This window comes from Zootermopsis nevadensis, unplaced genomic scaffold (genome assembly GCF_977971745.1).
Source record: "Zootermopsis nevadensis isolate Lab colony 2312 unplaced genomic scaffold, Znev_1.0 Znev_ptg000010l, whole genome shotgun sequence".
NCBI classification, from domain to species: Eukaryota; Metazoa; Arthropoda; class Insecta; order Blattodea; family Termopsidae; genus Zootermopsis; species Zootermopsis nevadensis.
The window spans coordinates 8,462,692-8,485,914 of record NW_028259142.1 but is presented as its reverse complement, the minus strand read 5'-3'; the positions used below and the strand labels follow the sequence as shown (position 1 = coordinate 8,485,914).

Here is a 23,223-nt window from a genome sequence, read left to right as displayed (position 1 = left end):
GCTTTCCTCTAGGTCCCCATAATGCATCAATTTGCACTATGACAGACAGGAGGCATATTATGGATGGTTATTTTGCACCACAGCTTTCATGTACAGTAAAACCTCTCTAACTTGGGCACTTGCGGTTCCACGATAATGTGTCCAACTTACAGAGGTGTCCAAGATAGAGGGAAATGGAAAAATCATCCTTTCAAATTGTGGTGTAATGACAATGTGGTAATTGTAGAGTATTATGGAGCCCTTCCCAAAAAGGAAATTATTGATAAGAAAAATTAAAAAGTTAAATTATTTTTTTTACAAATTATGTTTTGAGTAAATTAAACTTGCATGAATAAGCTGAAAGGGAAGGAAACCAATACTTTACGTTTACCGACAATGTAATCTATTTACTTACATAATCTAACCACTGTAGGCTTGCTTGAATGAAGAATTAATGACAATAATAATAATGTTTTGAAACCCACTCTCATGGTTGCACATTACATCCCAGACTCAATAAAATTTTAAATGTTCAGAATGTATTTTTTTAAGCTCAACATAAGATGTCACTTATTTGTTTTAAAAAAAACCTTTACAAGACACTACTTTTTTGCTTTTATCTTGGAATTTGCCATCCTCTTACTAATTTTTGCCGTAATTAATTGGAATAAAGTTTCAACCATTCCTTGTTGGTTATGAGCAAAAGAATACCGTTCCAATTTATGTTAACACTGTTTTATTCAGTTGCAAGCATTGTACTGACAAAGTTAAAACTCCAGTGAGGGGTTTAACAAAGGAATAACTATACACTTCCACTGCATTCCGATGATGTGTTCAATGTCTCACACCCTCAACCATAAGCTAATCCTAAGGTAGAAGGCATTCATCAGTCAGAAATTCAAAAGAACAAAATACTAACTGTAAACGTTTCCCATAAAGGCATTGAAGCTAAGTGCATGCTTGCACCTGTCCAACTTAAAACAAAAGCGGTGACCAAGTTCCAGGATAAAGGAGTGTCCAAGATATAGGGTGTTGTGGACATGTAAAATTATGGGATATTCGCCGGTTCCAATTAAAAGTGTCCAATATAGAGGGGTGTCCAGGATATAGGGGTGTCCAACCAGAGGGGATTTACTGTACTTGATTCCACACTTATCAAAGTTGTACTTGAAAACTGTTTAAACTGTGTGTAACAATGCCTTCTAAAAGACCAAAACACATTTTTAAACATAAAATATTCACAGATACAATTGGAAGATTATTCACTCCATCAAAAGTAAAAATTAATTACACAAAAGACTTCAGCTTTTGGAGCAAACTGCTTGCAGCTGACCACCATCTCCTGAGAACTGACTTTCTGACAAAGTCCAAGAGAAACGATGAACAATAAGCAGATAAGGCAAACAAATCAGTAAGTGGGAACACAACAGGAATAACTCAATATAACCTGAATTTAGTACACCAGTTAAGCGAAATAAACTTGTAATGAATAAGACTTCAGCACCAACTATTAATACAAATGTGAAAAGTGAAACTGCACATACGGATGCACATCTAAATGGAACTTAATAGCAACTGATAAAAGAATCCTTCAGAAAAACTACACAATGAAGGAAGGCGTTCAGCGAAACTTTCTGGTTTTAAAACCAGGAGAGCACCCTGATAAAGGATTTATCAGACTTGTAATTGTTTTATCCAAAACTATTATTGTGCACAGTTAAATGTGGGAAAATCCAACAAATGCTTACATTTCTTATCGATCTTCGTTTCCCCAAGGCCTATCATATGCCTGATCATACATTACACATTACTAATTACCACAGGAAAATTTTATTCCCTGGAATCATAGCAGGAACAGTTCCTTCTGCTATGGAAGGGCAGACAGAGTAAACTTCCAAGTCATCCCTTCAGATGTAGCATTATGCATACCACAGCTACCTCATCCTCCTCCATTTGATCCCAATACATGGTGTGTACTACAATTACGAAGTTACCATCCAAGTTCCTTTATCTATCCTTCTTCTCCCGTCCCCTTTCCAAAGACAGTACATTAGCTAAAATCAATTTAAGAAACCTGAAAATGGCAATCTTTTAGGATACTGCGGTCTGGTAGAAACTCACAGATGTTTAGGAGTTGCACTTCTGAAATGTCAGTTAATTTCTACCGGACTAAACATTGCAATATGTCAGAAGACTATTACCTTCTTGTCGCCACTGAAAGCTCAGATTTACAAACTACACAAATGATAATGTAAAGAAACATCTCCACTTTTGAAGGTGTATGAATATAAAGTGGTTAAAACCAATGTCACATCAAACCTACACTTGAGGGGAATGTTTCTAAGCAGTTCCATTCAAAAGTACAAACATTTCGTCTAAACAAATCGATCCAGCATTCCCTTGCTGAAATGCATATTGAACGGTTAAGGTTGGGTAATCTTCAATGAAAAAGTCCTGTGTTCAAACTCATGAAATGAAAAACAAAGCACAAAACAGGTTGCTTGTCTGGATATTAAATAAACTGAATAGAAGTTACCATGAATGCCACAAAAATTTAGATTCTACACTTGGAATGAAATTATAAACAAACACAGCATATACATAAACTTTCTCATTTATTTTTTGTTGTTTATGAATCATCTGCATTTACCCCAAAACCACAGACTTTGTAATATAATAATTCTACAAAATTAGTGCATATACACAAGACTTGTACACTGAAAATCTCATCTTTGAAAATATTGATCTTAATGAATTATTTCACATCAAAATGTGAAAGAAGAAAACAGCTATGTAATGCCTTTATAGGGGTATTGATACTACCGGTTCAATTTAAAATGTGGTGGTATGACACATTACCTTTGTAATCTCTAACGATGTGGCCTCAGGAGATTTGAATTACTTCTTTAACAAATTTCTAACCTCAGTTTTATAAACTGTATATTTTGCATTTTGTTTCCTAACTGCTGTCCTTAATATTTATAAATCCGTAATTTTAATGAAGTAAACTGGTGTTGCTAATCAAGATGGCAACCACAATATATATGATTATAGATTTTGTACAGTCTGAGACAACATATGCGACCTGTACTCTTTTAGAAGCAATGGTATTACCATAATATGTACATAAATAATGATCACTTTATCAATCAATTATACACACTTGTATTTCAAAATATATCCATCATAATACATTGGAACAGTATTTTAAAAGATTAATTTTCTGATAAACAGTTCCTTGTAATATTTTGAATCCATTCTCCCAATCTAAACTACATGTCCAACTGACAATAATCTCTAACAACACCTTACAACCTTACTTTTACAACAAACTTTTATAAGATTTAGAATTTAGGTTCCTGTCAAAAAACAAAACAAAAAAACATATATCATGACCAGAGATTTCTTGAAGGAAGAATGAGGACATCCATCTTCAAGTGTGTTGTACTATGTAGTTTAGTAGCGTGACTACCACACTATTTGTTATTGCTCTTAAACATGAAATGCAAATTTATAGAATCAAATCTTGAACACTGACACTCCTCACTCAATAGCAAAACTAATAAGCCTTTACTATGCATTGCCAAAATTCCAATAAACCGCAATGATTCCATGTTCCTATACCAACTGTGGCAATGCATTTGAGAGTCAGAAGTAAATAAAATACCTCAACCATTCCACAGAAATTGCACAAAGGCTAGTGCTGAGAAGCAAAGCGGTGTTGTAACTACACATTTACATTATGTTGCCCGCCATTCTTACAACAAAGGAGAGGGTGCACAATATTTTACCCTTTCGATACTTTGCATTAGTCAGTAATTATTAGTGACTGTAAGATACCATATCAAAAGATGATTTTCAACCTTGGGGTGACACCATGAAATTGCCATAAGTCTTTTTCTTTCAGTTCCAGGTCAATTAATTTTGAGGGATTAGCATGCTAGATGCAGCCTTCATGGTAATTTTAAAATTATGATACTGTCATATCACATACCTTCTGTCCAGGTACAGTGTCATCTATTATCATGGCAGCCTAAGTTTCTGTAACACCAAACTTTCTTTACACTTCTGGTGGCACCAATGGGCATATTATACCGACAACAAGCATTAAGTGTTGTTAAAAAAAACCTGCCTAAGAAACTGCCTCATACTGAAGTTGCAAGAGCACTCCCTGACACTAGTCTGTTCTTCTTGTGTTGTGTTCCAAAAAGGGGTCATAACTTTTATCTTCATGTACACTAAATGCACACAGAACTATGTAACTCCTTCCATTATATATGGAAATGCAATAATTAAAACCGTACTTATCCTCTTGCAATTACAAGAAACTTTAAATTATGATCACAATTATGCCCCCTCTTTTTCATCGTTTCATGTTCAGAATAATAGTGGAAAACAGAATGCCCTATCTCAATGTTACATATCAGAATACACACACGTGCTGGCACCATTACAGCCTTTCCTGCACATTCTATCATCAGACCAGTTTAGGCTGCGAGGTCCAGAATTCAATTGTCTGCAACAACAGTACAAACAGTCTCCCAGGACCACTGGGGGCTGCACATGGTAGCCCACAAATCAGTGATTTTGGCTGTACCAACAAATTTATTTTCTTCTGACAACTGGGTTTGGAGAAAATGTGACTACAAATTCTGTTATACCAAACAGCATAGTAACATGAAACTGTTATAGCAAAATTTGCTTCATTGGGATCCACAATTAAAATATGCATGTAAAATTAATATGAAAGTCTGGAAATAAGCATAATATAAATTCACCTTAATAGACTACCTAACATAGAATGAGCTGCCCTGAATGTGATGACACAGCAGTTCCAGATGTTTATATTACTAGAAGCAAGTTGCAAGCCTGCATTTTTATTACTTTGCCATGAAGGAGCTTTCTGAAGTTCACAAAATAACTGGCAATCAACAGGTACCTCAATGTGAAATGTCACTGTCATTAAGGTCAGCCAATTAAGTCACTGTAATTTGCACTGCATAAGAAAACCAAATAATTATTCAGACAGAACTGCTGTATGCAAAACAGGACATTCCCATATGCAAAAACACCATCAGCACATGGTGTATGAAGCACAACAGAACATGGAAAGTAGATGCTTTAGAAACCCAAAGAACTGTCAATAAAATGTATTTTCTAAAGTGACACAAACAAGCAGATGATTAATTCTGCATAGGATTATTTACTTTAATTAATTACTTAATGTTCTCCTAAATTTACCTATCATACCATCAGTTCAACCAGGACTGTAGTGAACTTATTATTTATCATTCAATCACAAATCAGTTAATATTCTTTATGATAAAGTATGTTGGTATTTAATTTTTGAAGGCAAAATGGTCACTCAATTCAAAAACTGTACCTACATTAACGATGGATGTCAGGATCACACAAACTCCAATCACTGCACAGGGACATACTTCATATTCAAGTCAATAAATGACAGAAATCACACTAACTTTTCTTAACCTCGTCTTGTTAATATACAATGTGAATGTATGACATCTTGGTCTGGTACAAAAGGCAGAGTGCAATGCAACTGGATACAGTGTAACACCAGTCAGGCTTGCTGGCATAGCACATCTACATCCATGTAAAAAACAGAACATGCAGTCACACCATTATACTTTTATTGAGCTGCAGAACAGAGTTTCTCTGAGCTACTAACATCACTGGCTAAAATATAGGGACAAACGTTGTTTTACATCAAATTACAGGGAAGAAATCATCATGAGCAAACTGACAATTTCAGATAGGGGCATCATTCAACACAGATTTCGATAGCAATATCCAGACATCTTTATATTAATCGTAATTAATTTTGTTTTTATCAGTTCGTGACTCTTTAAACTGCTCCAGTACCCCAATTAAATTCAGTATTATTAATGTTGTACCTAATACTAGTTTTGTGACACAACTATGTAGTTCAATATACATGTTATGCTTTCAAATAGCAATGTAACATTCGTAAATGACCACGTCAAAATAAATGCTTCAGATGAACAATTGATTTAATCTAGGTAGGTCTGTTTCAAAAAACCATCACACAGTCTCGCCCATCAGCTATAGTGAACTAAGAGTTAGTTTTGTTAAAATTCCACAGCTCAGCTGCACTTGAATTACAAACGTAAGAAAAACTACATAATTTGAGAGTAAAGATGACTGTGGGAATGGAACATTCTTAACACTGTCATTCTCACAAATTATATTCACTGTCAACATTTATTACTCTCCAAATTTTGAATTCTTCACATTTAATATATGACACACTACATAATTACACAACTTACATTTTAAATTTCTGTTGCAACAACAATGTAATCATTAGAAAATGAAGATAGCATGCGTCCTTATTTTTTGGTCACAAAATGAAAAAAATCAATTATTCGTGTACAACACGCTTAAAAAGAAATAAAATTATGCAGTGAAAACAAATTTTAAATATTATGTAGTATGAGATGTATGAATATTACAATGACATAGTTTGCATTCTCTGTTGGTCCTGGTATTTTATAGTGAAACTGATCCAAATGTGCTCATATTTTAAATCAGTCAGATGATGCTATAATAATCTAAGGCCTAGCACTGGAGTGAATTGCACACCACTGCTGACTGTGTGTGTAAATGAATTTTTGCAGCATGGTGCTCAATTTCTCCAGAAATTGTAGACAACATTTTCAAAGTTACTAGAATTTCCAATTAAATGGGCAGGGGTGAGGATTTCATGGTCAATGAATTCACAATGAAAGATTAATGATTATGATGATGACAACAATATGAGTAGAGACAGTTGATAACACAATTTAAACCAGACTGCATATTACCGGCAAAAAAATATTAGATTTGAAATTGAATTTGTTAATAAAATTGTACTTTGCACAAAAAAGAGAGTTAGGCCCCCCACCAAATATGTTTTGTGTATTTACAAATTATAAGAATAAATAATTTGGAAAGGGAAAACACATTGTACATTCATAAATATGGTATTTGCTAGATAAACATTCTACCTACACACATTTGTTATTAATTTTTGATAATTTTCATGGCTGTGAATTTCTAATCTAATGATGATTATAATATATTGTTATTGTACATTTAATTTTCTTCCTTCCTGCAATATGTATTTGCATACAAACAAGTGAAATCATAATTTCAAAATAATACTACAAGGTTTAAAACAACATAACCTGTAATTAATTATCAATTTATAAATCAAATTTCCTAATTTCAGTCATCAATGCATAAGTCATCCAGTATCAGAGGGCAGAATTCTGTTTTCATAAGTTGGAAGAAATGCCCATGGCGGAATACACTGTACTATGTGGCAAGGTGTCTCTTGCCATGCCAACATGCCCATGCCTCCGCGCATGAGACAGCGTGCATATCACAACTACCAGCTTTCAAAGACACACAGACACCTACCTGTCATGGACAGAGCCATCAATTCAATCTGTAAACTGTACCATACAAACTTTCTTTGGTAGATTTAAATGTCATTACAAACCATTCATTCTGACATGTCTCAATACAAAATACAACATCTCATTCCTTTACACCAACACAAATTTGGTGCCAGTTTGTTCTGAATGTCCACGGGAGCCGTGTGCCTGCACCGTTGCGAATACTCTTTAAGGGGAAATGCTAGCGGACATCAACACAGTTTAGAAAGCAGGGCCAAGTCATGTTGGCAACACTCCAGGCCAACTACATCCCGCGGACCTACGGCTCCCAATTGTGAATTTGGTATCCCAATGCTGATACAATTTTTCATGAAAGGAATGCTCTTACACTGCCAGTGAATGGTTGTCTGCACACAGCGCATGTTGAAAGTGATGGTGCACATTTCACACATGCTACAAGGTGACCACAAGGTAAGAATAAAACTCTCCGTTCTTCCACGTAACGAATCTGGCAGATTCATGCATCATCAATTACCTTCTCATGTGGACCGTTTGCTTGCACAGTGGATTCTTTCAGCCTGGGCTCCTTACTGCAACAAAAATCATCCCACATTCAAACCTCACTGCCTGAAAATTTTAATTGTTTCATATGACTATACACCCCCATGGACACATCAGTTGATCAGTGGTAAAACTCATTAACTCAGGATAGAGCCAATCATCCATTTAACGTGCATATGACATACCACCAACCATTTAGCCCATTTTCCTTATTTGGATCATAACACTAATTAGTGTTGTTTGTGGGCGGATACCACAGTTTTGACAAACATCCATCTTCAATGTAAAAGTGAATAAATACAGAAGTGATATGTTCCTATACTTATAAAAAATTGAAATGGACTTACAAGACTACACCATATCATAACCCAGAAGACTAAACTACAAACGTTGACTGTAAAAACCTCAAATATCACAGTCTTAACCTCTCCTGGCCTACACAGTTGAATGCACTGGAATTCAGTACTGATGCATTGCACTCTGCAAAACACAGGACTAAATAAGTTTAATTTCCTTGTTACGAACCTGTTGTACATCCTTCCATGTTGACGAAACACATGCCAATGTCACATCCTTTACACTTTACCTGTACTCGCTAAGCAGCACATGCCCAGACATTACTGTTAGTGGGTTATGCATATATGTCAGTACGTGTGCACAGACAGTTCCCAACTAGACATCTTGTGATCCAGACCAGTGGTATTCAACCTGGGGTACGCAAAGACATCTTAGGGGGTACGTGAAATTTAAAAACAAATATATATTATTTTATGATAAATACTGAATAATCAGTAATATAATTTATTTAATTTATTTTAGATGTAGATTATATACTATGTATAACTTGAATTATACACCAACAGCTTTGGGGGTACAAAGTTGAAGAGAAATTACATCTGGGGGTACGAGAACGAAAAAGGTTGAATACCACTGATCTAGACGATAAGCACTACATACATCCCAGTTGTTCCTTGGCACAGCGGTAGGTCCTATAGCATTCCATTTCTACATCTGTCTGACTGTCCCAACACAACTTATTTAATTTTTAAAGGAAGCCAGAAAGGAAAACTGTCTGTGTCCATCTATTTTCCCCATTTACCGTTAAAAGTAAAGCAGGGAATACCCTATCAATCATCTGGGTAAAAGTGCACTTCTCTGAATACATCTTGATGATGATGCTGATGCCTCTGTCTTCTGCATGTCTCCCAGCAGATTATTCAAATCCTAGAAAATGAAGCAGTTCTCATGAGTATGTTCAGGACTCACCAAAATCAAGGCTCCACTGAATTACGAGCACACGAAAATGTGATACCATCTCAAACGACTATAACACAGGCAGACATAAAACTTCATAGCGGTTTCTACATCCAGAGACAGAACATTTCAAGATAATGAACTTGTACATACATGATAATTTTCTGGGTTGAATGAACTGAAGAACAAGAAAACTTATGTGCAAGCAAAATACTGAATATAGCTGAGAAATGTTGGCTGACACCGAATGTCCACAGGGATTTTTATGGTAACTTTCCACTGCCAAACTCACGCAAGTCTTAAAATTAATTTCCAAAATCAATGGATTCTCTTATCTCCAATAATAGTGATTTATACAGATGGTACTGGCAGAAGGTTTAACACTGGCTTTGAAACACATCTTGACCTGGTAAACCCCACTTCCCCAAAATTTATGTGGCAGAAAGGTAGGATTCAGTGACACAGTGAGCACAGAAATATGATCAAACCCAGGACCTTCTGAATAGTGTCTGGTGTCTTACCCTAAGGCCAGAGAACTCATCACAGTGAGAAATGTTATAGCCACAGAAACATACTTCTGCTTATGTTATGACTGGTTTCAACTCTTATCTCACAAAGAGATGCTACCCACAACCCGGAACATCAGCATGTACCACTAATGTGAACATTAAAACAGAGAATTCAGTAAAACGTGGTACTAGATGCGTATGTGTGCGATCATAATGTTCTTAGTAAAAACTAAGTCTTATTCTTCACACATGAAAAAGTTGTCAGTGGGACAACCGTTTCGGAGAATTTGACTTAAATACGTCTATACGGAAAGGAAGTTTATAAGATAATGTAATGTAAGGTAAGGTAAGGTAATGTAATGTAATGTAATGTAAGATAATATAATGTAATGTAAGGTAATGTAAGGTAAGGTAAGGTAATGTAATGTAATGTAAGGTAAGGTAAGGTAAGGTAATGTAAGTTAATGTAATGTAATGTAATGTAAGGTAAGGTAAGGGATGTAATGTAAGGTAAAGTAAAGTAAAATTGTCCCGCTATACGCCATGTAGGCGTTTGGGGGGAGTGGAGGTATAGCTCCTCTCTTCCTTGACCTCGCCACTAGATGGGGTGAGTGGTCAGCATCACGCCCCGGCCGGCTTTACCCCCGGGAAAGGACCCCGGTACCCATTGTAGAGGAGGCTGGGTGGGCTCCAGAGCCGGTCTGGACGCAGAGGCTAGAGGAAAAATCCTCTGCCCCCGTCGGGGATCGAACCCCGGTCGTCCAGCCCGTACCCAGTCAGTATGGAATACCATGTGATTGCGGTAGATAGTATATCGGCGAAACCAGCAGACCTCTGGAGGTACGCTTAAAAGAACACAAATATAATTTCAGACAGGGCCTGCTGGAGAAATCCAGATTGGCCCAACATGCGTACGAAGAAGATCATCATGTCTGTTGGGATGGGGCCAGAGTATTATTAACTGAACCCAATACCATCTACAGAAAATACAAGGAGGCGGCACACATGGCACTACTCGCCAATCCTATCAGCCAGCCTAGTTTGGATTTATCTCCTATTTGGATACCTGTCATCTCTCAAGAAATCCAAGTTGGGCATTGAGTTTCAAGTTAATATTCTTGTGTATTTATTCCCAAATTTTTGTGTGTTTTTTTGGCTTTTGGCATTATTCGTGTTTATGAAATTTATTTTCTACATACTATTTTTTTACGTCCCACAGATGGATGGTGTGGTTATGCCTTTTTATTCTGGGACTTTCAACTTTTTAATTTGTCCGGAGATAGGGATTAGCTCTATCTAGTGGGCCCAACTGAGTAGGAACCTGAAGACGGAGATAGAGCCCCATCTCCGAAACGTCGTTTTTACGTTTTTTACGTTTTATTACTAGACGATGGATAATATCCAAGTAAATTTTTATTCAATTGACTCTTCACCATCGTCAAGAAGTTTTAGATTTGTTAATTTGTTTGTTTTTTCTCTAAATTTCTTCAGTTGCGAAAAAACAATCGGCCACGAGCTCTGAAATGAACAATAAAGACTTTTGTTTCATTACATATATTTAACTATGTATATAGATGAGGCAACGTCGCGTCTGATGACGTTACATGGAAACACAGTTAAAAAAAAAATCGTCGCCCCTTGACACCAACACCTTGTCTAGAAATTTCCTGAACAAAAATATACCTCATACTAAACTGTACAAAACTCATTCAAATAATTAATCCATACATCGCCTCAATTGTATTCTGTCATTACCTACTTTATTATTGTACATGATACTTCTTGACCCCATAAACATTTCACACATAATTCCGAAATAAGACATATAATTACAGCTATGTATTCTGTATTTTGCTACTCACCTTTCACAATTTTAACATACAGATGGCCTACAAATGACTACACGTAAGCACAACCTTAGACTGCTCTCGTGGGAAATTTCCCGACGATGGCATTCGATTCAAAGCAGAAATGTACAGTGGTGCCACGTCCTTTGCATAAACCATGCAAATAAATCGATATACCTTTCTCTTGCAGCAGGCTATTTCTAGTATTAACATTAAATTTCCAGCGAAACAAATTTCTAAATATGAATTGTCATTAGCGTTCATACTTTAGACACTAACATATAATTACCAAACAAAACTGTGCCATATTAGGTAGCAAAGAAAGTCGAGTTAGGTCAATATTAGAATATCACTGAATGTGTGGAAATAATGTTCTATATAAAATAAGAAATATTTATATGGTGTTTAATTTCTGCTTTTAAATCATTAAGAAATCCGTTTATAATGCATTAATTAAACCTAGTATTGGAATCATTTATGGGTGGCAAAAAAATCCGCCATGTTTTGCGGTACATTGAAAAGTAAATAACGAATGAATTTCATAAAACGGTTAGTACAACGCCAATGATTCGACGCATTACCAAAACACTCATTACAATCTACCATCCACTGTGTAGTAAAAATACTTGTTCGGAACACTACAAGGAATTTCGAGTTATTGTACTTTGGCTTCCGATAAGCTGCGTCGAATATTACGTTTCGACAGTCGTTGCATTTGCAGGACAATAATATCGTTATATTACACAGGCAATATGCACATATACGCCATGTAGGCGCTTGGGGGGAGGCGGTATAGCTCCTACTCATTCTTGACCTCGGCAAGAGAAGGAGAGTCAGCATCACGCACTGGCCGCTTTTTACCCCCGGGAAAGGAACCCGGTACCCACCGGATAGGATTCTTGTTTACTAACCAAAAATATCTACATGTAGGTGGCAACATAATTTCACGACTTGCATCTTCAGATTGACTGTTTGGTCTGCGTCACTTGGTGGTCCTCAGAGCAGTGCGACAGATAAATGGATATTATCGTATATGTACCTATCAGTTCCAGATATTTCCATCGCAACTGCAGCAGTTTTACAATTCATCGTTCTCAGAAGCATTATTCATGTAATTAACGTAAAATTGATTTCAAGCCAACAATCTTCATAATCTTATCAGCCTTGTCGATAAATTGGTCTTTTGTTAACAAAGGCAGGCAGAATTATGTCAACTGTACAAATTTGGCCTGAACGTCTTTGTTCCTTTTGTCAGAATAAACAAAGTGTCTCTGGCATCAGCAAAGCGAGGACCCTTTCACAAAATTCACTCCAGCTTCCTTCTTAAACGCATACGAAAATATTTTCGAGGTGCCACACTCACGGTTTCGACTTGGAATCGGTAAACACTGCATTTTAGAAACAAATATATTTACAGAACAATCATTTGTCTAAGAGTGTTGTTTTCACGTAACGCTTCAACTCGAAATGTAAAGCGATGGATGAATGAATGGATTCGTGTGGCCTGTCCCTGCGTTTTCTTTGAAAGAATCAAAACTGTCAATCAGTACCCGAATAACTGCCTGCAGGTTGCATGAATGGGACAGAGCAGGTTTAGTTATCAATGGAGCACATGACAAGACGTGTGGACGTGGCCGACTAGAAGGACGTTTTTAATGTCCGGCCAGCAAGGTAGGACGAGAAGGTTTTCACCAGGTACGACGGGAAGTTGTGATTCGAATATGTTATAATAGACGTAAATTGATACTTGAATGTGTGGTTCCACGTGGAATTGTGTACAAAATGCGCATTGCACAGTTGTAACGAACTCCTTCCGTAACTGCAGGACACACCAACTCCTCTGTTGTGGGGAAATCATTTTCAAAACTAGTGGCAACTACCTGAGGCATGTAAAAATATTTACCCGAGAAGACGTTCAGTTTTCCTTCGACCGGTTTGGGTATAAAGTTCTAAGTACACTGCATTTGCTATCTGCATCATTTTGAAGATGAAAGTTTCTTTTGTAAGATTTGAGGTTTTCACAGCAGTGAGTATGAAGATACTTGCTTAACTTTACATTTAACAAGGTATGGAAATTACTGCTTGAAGGAGAGTTGTTTTATGTTTATATAAATGTAGCTCCATTATCTCTACACGACAACACTTTTTATTTCAGATTAAATAATTCACTTGGAACAATGATAAAATTCTTGTACAAAGTATAAAAGAGGGTAACAGTAAATTTAAAAGTAATAATATAAAATTGTTATGCATAAGAAAAAGGGATAAGAATAGTGGGTCAAAATATGAAAACAAAAAACAACATATTTCAACTTATTACATTTATAAATTCAATATATTCTATTGAGTAAAATATGTTTCCATGGCAATGTCAAAAAGGAAACTGGCTTGCTGCAAGATTCCTCTGAATGTGGAGACAGTATGTTTCTCTGAAATGCTGGTATCTAGCTAAGAGTCTACATGACATCAAAATCCAGATCATACTCACCACTGTGAGAACCTAAAATCCCTTAACACACAGCCTATTCAATTGCATTAGGTGCTAGATAAATCGCAGATCAATTTGCTAGTATTTACAGTGTTTTAAAAGCAATCTGACAGAATAAAGAGTTGTAAATAATTTTCTGCAACAGCAATCTCTAGAAATTGCACGTCAGGTGTAACTTAAGCTCTACAAAAAGAATGACCTAGACATGTTGTCATGAAAAGTACTGTATTGTGTGAGGCACTGTCAAATAAAACAAACAAATTTTGGCTTCGCCAAACTAATTCAGGTCGTACTCTGTAGGATTTGAAGTTTTCACGGCAGTGAGTCTCAAGATGTTTGTCTTCTAACCCATGCGTCATGTAGTCTGGTAGAAGTTTACCAACGTTTTTGAGGTCCTTGTTGCCTCCACCAATAGGGTCTCTGAAACGTTGGTAAACTTCTACCAGACTACATGGCGCAACAACCCAGAAGACAGCCATCTTTTGTTTGTGAAAAAAGCCTGGAAGGCACTTCATTTTACAATGCGTGTTCTCAAAAAGGGGAATAGTAACACTAAAAGTCTAGCCTACACATCACTAGTGCGTCCGATTCTGGAATATGGGGCGGCGTGCTGGGATCCTTACAGGGAGGGGCAGATAAATGCGTTAGAACGGGTGCAAAGGAAAGCATGTAAATTTGCATATCACAGGAGCGATTCGAACTGGGAAACCCTGGCACAGCGTAGAAAGATAGCACGAATATGTGCTCTCTTCAAGGCGTACACGGGAGATCGGGCATGGAAAGCTATAGGTGACAGATTGCAAAGGCCATACTACCTGAGCAGAGTCGATCATATTCGGAAAGTTAGGAGCAGAAAACAAAGAACAGATATCGGAAAATATTCCTTTGTAAATAGGACCTTCCAACTCTGGAACCAGCTACCTGCTGAGGTTTTAGGGACTCTCTCCTGTAAACCAAGTACGTTTAGGAAGAAGGTTAGGAAAGTGATAAATGAGGTGAAGTAAAGGGAATAGATGGGTGGGTGCAGTGAAGGGGGGTAAATTGGGGTGAGGATGGGAAGGCTTCATAAGTGTAGTGAAGTGAAGAGAAGGTCCTGATGAAACGTGTGATTCATTACTGTTACTGACTTATGTCTAGTTGGTATTAATTTTTAAGTTATGTACTTTAGGTTATACGGTTTTGTAATATTATGAGCTGTTTTATTTTGAGTGTGGTGTGTTGTTTTGTTGTGTCTTATTGTTCTTGTTGTGCCTTATGCTTTTTGTGTCTCATTGTTTTTGTTGTGTCATGTCTTTTTGTCTTACTGTATTGTTGTGTCTCATTGCTTTGTTGTGTCTTATTGTTCTTGTTGTGCCTTATGTTTTTTGTGTCTCATTGTTTTGTTGTCTTATTGTTTTGTTGTGTCTTATGTCTTTTTGTCTTACTGTTTTGTTGTGTCTCATTGTTCTGTTGTTTCTTATTGTTATTGTTTGTGTTGTCTTATGTTTTTTGTGTTATTGTTTTGTTCTGTTTCATTGTTCTCTTGTTTCTTATTTTTTTGTTGTCTTATGATTTTTGTGTCTTATTGTTTTGTTCTGTCTCATTGTTCTGTTGTTTCTTATTGTTTTTGTTGTCTTATGTTTTGTTGTGTCTTATTGTAGGACCACTGCCACCGGGTAAAAACCCATTTGCAGTCAAATAAATAATAATAAAAAAAAATAATAAAAAATTTGTCCAGATAGAGGAATCATGGCTGCCAACATTTTGCACTGCCACAATTAAGGTAAATACACTAATAAACCCCTTAATATAAACCAACTCCCAAATAATATCTGACTTATTTATCAATAAAGAAGAATACAAAGTAATTCTTAAAACTATGAAAAATTTAAGTACAGCTCATTCATCACGTGTGAAAAAGTTGATGCATCTGGAAATACTGTATATATTTAAACAGAAAAGAATTAATACACAAACACAATCTCTCAACTTTCCGGTAATAAAATGTGCGCTTCTTCATGCCAGAAGTTCTATAAAGCATAGTTCCATGGCCATACCAATAACTTCATTTCTCCACAACCATCAAGTCTAGAAACATCATGATAATCTTAAAATGATGTTACAAATGTAAAAAATGTTTGCTTTCAAAAAACCTGTGACCTTCAAATAGTAAGAAGTGCCTTATTCCAAATATGATTGAATTGCAAATTATATGTTCACCTTCTACAAAATTGACTGTGCAACACACACCAACTGTGATTCTTAAGGTCTGTGAAAATGGTATAATATCATCGTGGAAGAATTTTCTTTGGACACTGCACAGAGTCTGGGGAAAACGGGAGATGACACATCAGAGGCTGGCTCTGTCCCTCTATCTGTATTTCTGTCTGTCTGTCTCAGTGTTCAAATAGGAAGTAAGGGTTTCTACTATATTGGGACCACTTAATAAAACTAGCCCATATCATTGCAGAGAATGCACTATTAATAATAATAATATTTTATTTCAGTCCATGGATCCATAAGACAGTCAGATTACAATAGGATGTTGTACCAACACCACAGATTTCATTTACCGACCGTAAAATCATGAATCAGGGTGTAATACACTGTTCCAGGTCATTCAAGAACGTTAGGAACTCCATAACCAAACACAGAAATAATTCGAGACATCACCTGCGACAGAGGAGGCCACTCTAGGTTAGTTGATTATTATTATTTTAGAGTGTTGTATGAACTGCTAAAGGTAAAGAATCAGCTATGACATTGCAAATAGACTGTGAATGATAAATCTGAAGAAATGAGTAAGGACGTGGTCTTGGCTTATTTTATGATTACTGTAAAAATCTGGGAAGACAACAACTTGCATTCACAGGTCTACATTCAATCTGAGTATCTCCTGCTATGCAGTCAGGATAGCTCATCTGGTATAGTGTTCTTTTGCTTTATTCTTTCAGGGTCTTGATACTACAAGTACTAGTATTTGCTGGGCAATCTATCTGTTAGGTCTGCACACCGACATACAGGTAAGAAATTAAATATGGGCTACCATGACACTCTGAGGACCCTGAATGAACACAGTCATTATATGAGAAAAGTTCTCATAGCGGTAAAAGTGTTGATAGTTTTCTGGTCTGTAACACCATGTGGACTTGTGAAGAAGGTACCAATGTTTCTGAGAAACACACTGTTTCCATCTTCATGGCTTCTCCAAAATGCGGTACCTACAAGTCCACACGGCGTAACAACCCAAAGATGAATGTTGACAACGCAGCCATTCTTCATTCATCAGTCAGGTGTTACATGATCCCTGATTTAGTTACAATTTCCATACTAAAAATCAATAATACTAACATGACTGCCATACACACTTCTGAGGCAGAAAGACACAACTTCCCTCTATAATTATCAGCCTAAAATACACTATCATAATGACTGACAGAATGCTGTGCCTTTACAGAAATGCTTCATTTGTAAGACTGGAAGGGTTAGGACGCCAGATTTGTCAGTGAATTTGCAATTCAATTAAAAAGTTATATATTGATTTGGTTAGTCAGAGACATTGAGAGACAGCCAGGCAGTCATTCATACACTTCTTCATGGGAACAGTATGCTCCTTAGTCAATCAATATAATGAAAAAGGAAACAGAAATTTTCTCAGAGAATTGTAAAAAAAAAAACCGCCACCTGCAGATGGACTGATATGTTCCAGAACAACGTATATGAGGAGCTGAAACAGATCTTCCAAGGATCTGACCGCCCTGCCAAGATGAAGTTCCTAAGTGAGATGAAATATTTTGAGAGGGTCATCAAGGAGTCTCTAAGATTGTACCCAGTGTATCCTTCATTGCAAGAGAAATAACAGAGTACATAGAGAATGCGATTTTAGGTTACCAACGTGACAAGTATAAGATGGCTGCCTTCCAGTTTGCTGCACCTGAGCAAGGATTGCGCCAGATATTGGTCAGGAAGCCTGATGGGAAGAGACTGCTGGGGAGACATACATGTAGAAGAGAGGATGATATCAAATAAAATCTCTGGGAGAGAGGAGTTGAAGGCCACTGGATATTGCTGGCCCATGACAGGGACTGGTGGAGTGCTTTGGTTAATTCGGTGATGAACCTTCAGTATCCCTAATCCATCTACTTTGTTAGTTAGCTTTAATTTAGTCTCTTGACTGAAATACATGAAGCTATATTTTAAGTATAACAGATATTTCATGACAGTGTCCATTTTATGTTTATTAACTACATGTTCATTATCTTTTAACTATCCTGTTGTCAACAATCATCCTCACTATTTGAATGGAAATCCACAAAAAACAGTTAGAATTGCAAACATAAACACATGTGGGAGAAATGAGTTATAAACAATCTTACCACATTGCTCTAAAGGGTTAAACATGTTTGGAAATAATTAATATTATTTTAAAATTTGTTAATAAATATCATTCTTATTGACCGTAGATATCAGAAACAAAGGCAAGGAGAAGGTTTCTCCATACAAATAATCCTGATTTCATTCTGGATCCTAACCTTCGAAATTCAGAACATTTCTGATGTCATTCAACTTCGCACATTACTGCTAGTCTGGTAGGACATGGGCTATTCTCTGCTTAAGTGGGTACTGCACAACTCAAGGCCTTATCTCACCCCACTGAACTAGCTGCATTTTTTTCAAATTGGAGGAGTTGCTACTGATCTTAACATTAATAAAATTAAAATGGCTCAAATTCAATTTATCTCCCAATGTTGCAAAATCCATAACTATACCCTCAATCCATATGGAATTTCAAACAAATATATAATACCTGCTTGAGTAAACATAAAATGGACACTGTTATAAAATATTAGTTACACCTAAAATATAGCTCCATGTATTTCAGTCAAGAGACTAAATTGAAACTAACTAACAAAGTAGATGGATTAGGGATACTGAAGGTTCATCACCGAATTAACCAAAGCACTCCACTGGTCCTTGTCCTGGGCCAACAAAATCCAGTGGCCTTCAACTCCTCTCTCCCAGAGATTTCATTTGATATCATCCTCCCTTCTACATTTATGTCTCCTCAGCAGTCTCTTCCAGTCAGGCTTCCTGTCCAATATCTGGCGCAAACCTTGCTCAAGTTCGTTCAGGGTCCTCAGTGTGTCATGGTAGCCCATATTTAATTTCTTACCTATATGTCGGTGTGCAGACCTAACAGATAGATTGCCCAGCAAATACCAGTACTTGTAGTATTATGACCCTGAAAGAATAAAGCAGGAGAACAAATTGGTGTTGGTATTAATTTTTAAGTTATGTACTTTAGGTTATACGGTTTTGTAATATTATGAGCTGTTTTATTTTGAGTGTGGTGTGTTGTTTTGTTGTGTCTTATTGTTCTTGTTGTGCCTTATGCTTTTTGTGTCTCATTGTTTTTGTTGTGTCATGTCTTTTTGTCTTACTGTATTGTTGTGTCTCATTGCTTTGTTGTGTCTTATTGTTCTTGTTGTGCCTTATGTTTTTTGTGTCTCATTGTTTTGTTGTCTTATTGTTTTGTTGTGTCTTATGTCTTTTTGTCTTACTGTTTTGTTGTGTCTCATTGTTCTGTTGTTTCTTATTGTTATTGTTTGTGTTGTCTTATGTTTTTTGTGTTATTGTTTTGTTCTGTTTCATTGTTCTCTTGTTTCTTATTGTTTTTGTTGTCTTATGATTTTTGTGTCTTATTGTTTTGTTCTGTCTCATTGTTCTGTTGTTTCTTATTGTTTTTGTTGTCTTATGTTTTGTTGTGTCTTATTGTAGGACCACTGCCACCGGGTAAAAACCCATTTGCAGTCAAATAAATAATAATAATAATAATAATAATAATAATATAAACTCAAGAATTTTATAGAATTACCAACTACAATAAGGCAGTGTGCTTAGAAGACCTAGGTATAAATGGGACAGTGTTAAAGAAATAGGAAGTAAGGTGACATTGGACCGCCTCAGGATAGGTTTCAGTGATAAGCAATTGTGAACATGGTAGTGAAGATTGAGTTTCCATAAAGGATATGGAATTTCTTGGCCACCTGAGCAGGTATCAGCTTTTCAAGTAGGGCTCTATTGTACTGTGCTAGTTCAATAAGATTTTTGTGTTTATATTATAGTACCAAGGTCCATAATTGAATCATGGTACTAACAAATGTGCAAGGAAAACAGATGACACTTGAATGTGATGATGACATTTTGAAAATCTTTAAAGGAAGAAATTAAAATTCTTTAACACAATTTCATATTTGGATTTAAACTTTCCCCTATATCAAACATGGAAGTGTCCACTTCCTCCCTAAGCTCTTCATCTGTCAACTTGACACCATTGTGTGATGCATCCAGCAAAAAATCCAAGAATGCCAGCCTTCGCTTTGTGCCTGTAATCCATTAAAAAATACTATGTGCCAAGTTATTTGCACTTTCTTGTGACATCTGTATTCAAATTAATTTCCAAAATTGGCCTCGTCATAACAGCACTTGTAAAACAACTTTCTGAGGTCTAGTATAGTTACTGAGAATTTTCAGGCCAACCACGTGTGCCTCAATAGAAGTAAGCAAATATCAAACTGGGCATTATACAGTACAGATAATTTCAACTGATTCTCGATAGAAATTTTAGCTGTATTAAATTTGTTGTCTTAATTTTTCTACAAGTCTGACTTTGATAATCCCAATAGTACTGGATATTAAATGATGTTACAATTTGTTTCCATTGTCAAATTCAGTTTACTCTAAGAAATAACATTGAGCAATGAGCAAGTAAGGTTGTCTCATTACATGCCATGTAGGGGCTTGGGAGGAGAGAAGGTACAGCTTCTTGTCATTCTTGACCTTGGTAGTAGATGGGAATGAGTGGTCAGCATCATGCCTCAACCATGCTTTACTCCCAGGGAAAAGTTCTCCAGTACCCATCAGATAGGCTGAGTGGGCTTTAGAGGCAATCTGGATCCAAAGGTTAGTAGAAAAATCCTTTGCTCCTGCTGAGGATCAAATCATGGTCATTCAATCTGGAATTAGACACTATACCAGATGAGCTATTGTAACCGTCCTTTCACTCCAAACTCTCCATCAGGACGCCCGGCTGGTTACAAGGGGTTTTGTGTTGGGCTTCGTTTTGGTAGCTCAGGGCATAGATTCTTGCCTTCAAGGTGAAGAGGGGTTTCGGGATCAACTTGCGAGGCAGTGTAATAAGAAGGGATGTCGTTCAGTTACAAATTGTGTATTCGTTCACTTTCATCAAGCACGTTTATTAATTTCGTACTTTCCCTCGCCGAGTGCAGGACTACTCGCCGCCGAGACTAAAGCGTAAGTGAGTTTTTGGAAGCCCCTTGCTGGACGCACACCGCGATCAGCAAGACTCACCCAAGACTTTTGAATCTCAAGAGAGTGTTCTCATTGGCTGAGTGGGTCATCACCCTAACCTTACAAATTTGCCGCCGATAGCTTATTTTAAACCCATTGGTGCTTAGTGACGTGATTTATCCTAAGTCTTCTAACGGCTAAAACACATCTGGAAGAGCTTACCCATCCCACCAAGTCGAGCCACCGATCATAAAATCACCCATTCATTCTGTCACGTAGCTGGCGCCAGGCAGTCGCCCGGTGGAACAAACAAGTCTCCCAAGATGTGGCCCGAACTAGCGATACTAACCGTCAACTCGGGAAAATTTAATACAATTTATTATAAATTCCGATTAAGGAAGGCGCTAACGAAACAAAACTAACTTAGGCCCCTTTCCTTGCATATAAACTGGAGTAATCGCCAAAAGCCCAATCTAAGTCTATCTCAGGTCCGCCTGCTCGAGAATCGAACTCAGAGTGGGCTGTTACACTATCCTGGCTGCATAGCAGGATATACTCAGATTGAATGTAGACCTGTGAATGCAAGTTGTTGTCTTCCCAGCTTTTCACAGTAATCATAAAATAAGCCAAGACCACGTCCTTACTCATTTCTTCAGATTTATCATTCACAGTCTATCTGCAATATCATAGTTGACTCTTTACCTTTAGCAGTTCATACAACACTCTAAAATAATAATAATCAACTAACCTAGAGTGGCCTCCTCTGTCGCAGGTGATGTCTCGGATTCTTTCTGTGTTTGGATATGGAGTTCCTTACGTTCTTTAATGACCTGGAACAGTGTATTACACCCTGCATCATGACTGTACGTTCGGTAAATGAATTCTTTGATATTCCTAATGGAGCTAGCAATGTTTTGGAGCTTTCGTCAAGCATGTGTCATTTTCTGTGTATTTTTCTGTTGTGTTTTTAGAGGAATTCCTTGTTTGTAAATTCAGTTTGTAATATACTGATCATTTAATTCAGTAGTTTAATAACATGCATACAATCTAATGACATGGCAAAACTTATGATAAACAAATTCTTAAACCATTTTTTGACGTAAATAAGTCTATATTTTAGGGTCAGTGTCATTCGGCAAAAATGTAACGAAAAAGTGTTACGAAAAAGGGAAACAAAAAGTGTAACTTCATTGTTATGTTACCTAGGAAACGTCAAACTTTATTATTATGTTACCTTGGAAACGTGATCTGTTTATCAACAAATAAACAACAATGTTTACCTACATAGTTACCTTACCTTACATTACCTTACCTTACATTACATTACCTTACCTTACAGTACATTAAGGCCAGGGTGGTCTAGCGGTTAGAACGCTGGCCTTGTAATCCTGGGTTCTCGGGTTCGATTCCCGGCGTTGCCCGAATTTATAACTTGTGTTGGGCAAGGCCGTGGACTAGGCAACACGGAGTTTTCCTCCGGGGGCTTTCCCGGTTTCTCCGTGGCATTCCAACAATTACTCCATACTCCACAGAAGAAGGTAATGGCAAACCACTTCTGGATCATTTGCCAAGAACGTATATGAACAGGTCCCAGTCCGAGAAAAGGATGGAAGGATCCTGTTCATATGGACCTGTCATCAGACAGAACACTAAATAAATAATAAATAACATTACCTTACCTTACGAGGTGCGATCGGAAAGTTTCAGGACTGCGCCTATAAAAACCCGTATTAAATGCATCCATCACCCTCAAAGTAGTTCCCCTGGGAGTGAACACAACGAACCCAGCGCCGCTGCCAAGCCTGGAAGCATCCCTGGAAATCTTTCTTTGTCAGCCTGTCAAGCACCATCTGCGATTCTGCCTGAATCTCTTC

At 36.9% G+C, this 23,223-nt stretch overlaps 2 long non-coding RNA genes across 3 annotated transcripts; both read right to left on the bottom strand.

The window, feature by feature from the left end:
• Positions 1-3,120: 3,120 nt before the first annotated feature.
• On the bottom strand, positions 3,121-10,070 carry LOC147874208 (uncharacterized). 2 transcript variants are annotated; one of them, XR_015534506.1, is made up of 2 exons: positions 8,309-10,070; positions 3,121-7,990 (listed from the first exon to the last, which is right to left on the bottom strand). It is a non-coding gene; the product is annotated as an uncharacterized LOC147874208 (long non-coding RNA). The 2 variants fall into 2 exon arrangements; XR_015534507.1 differs by having other exon boundaries at positions 9,061-10,070.
• A 6,449-nt stretch (positions 10,071-16,519) lies between these two features.
• Positions 16,520-22,211, bottom strand: LOC147874207 (uncharacterized). Its single transcript, XR_015534501.1, has 2 exons — positions 22,098-22,211; positions 16,520-19,280 (listed from the first exon to the last, which is right to left on the bottom strand). It is a non-coding gene; the product is annotated as an uncharacterized LOC147874207 (long non-coding RNA).
• Between the last annotated feature and the right edge of the window lie 1,012 nt (positions 22,212-23,223).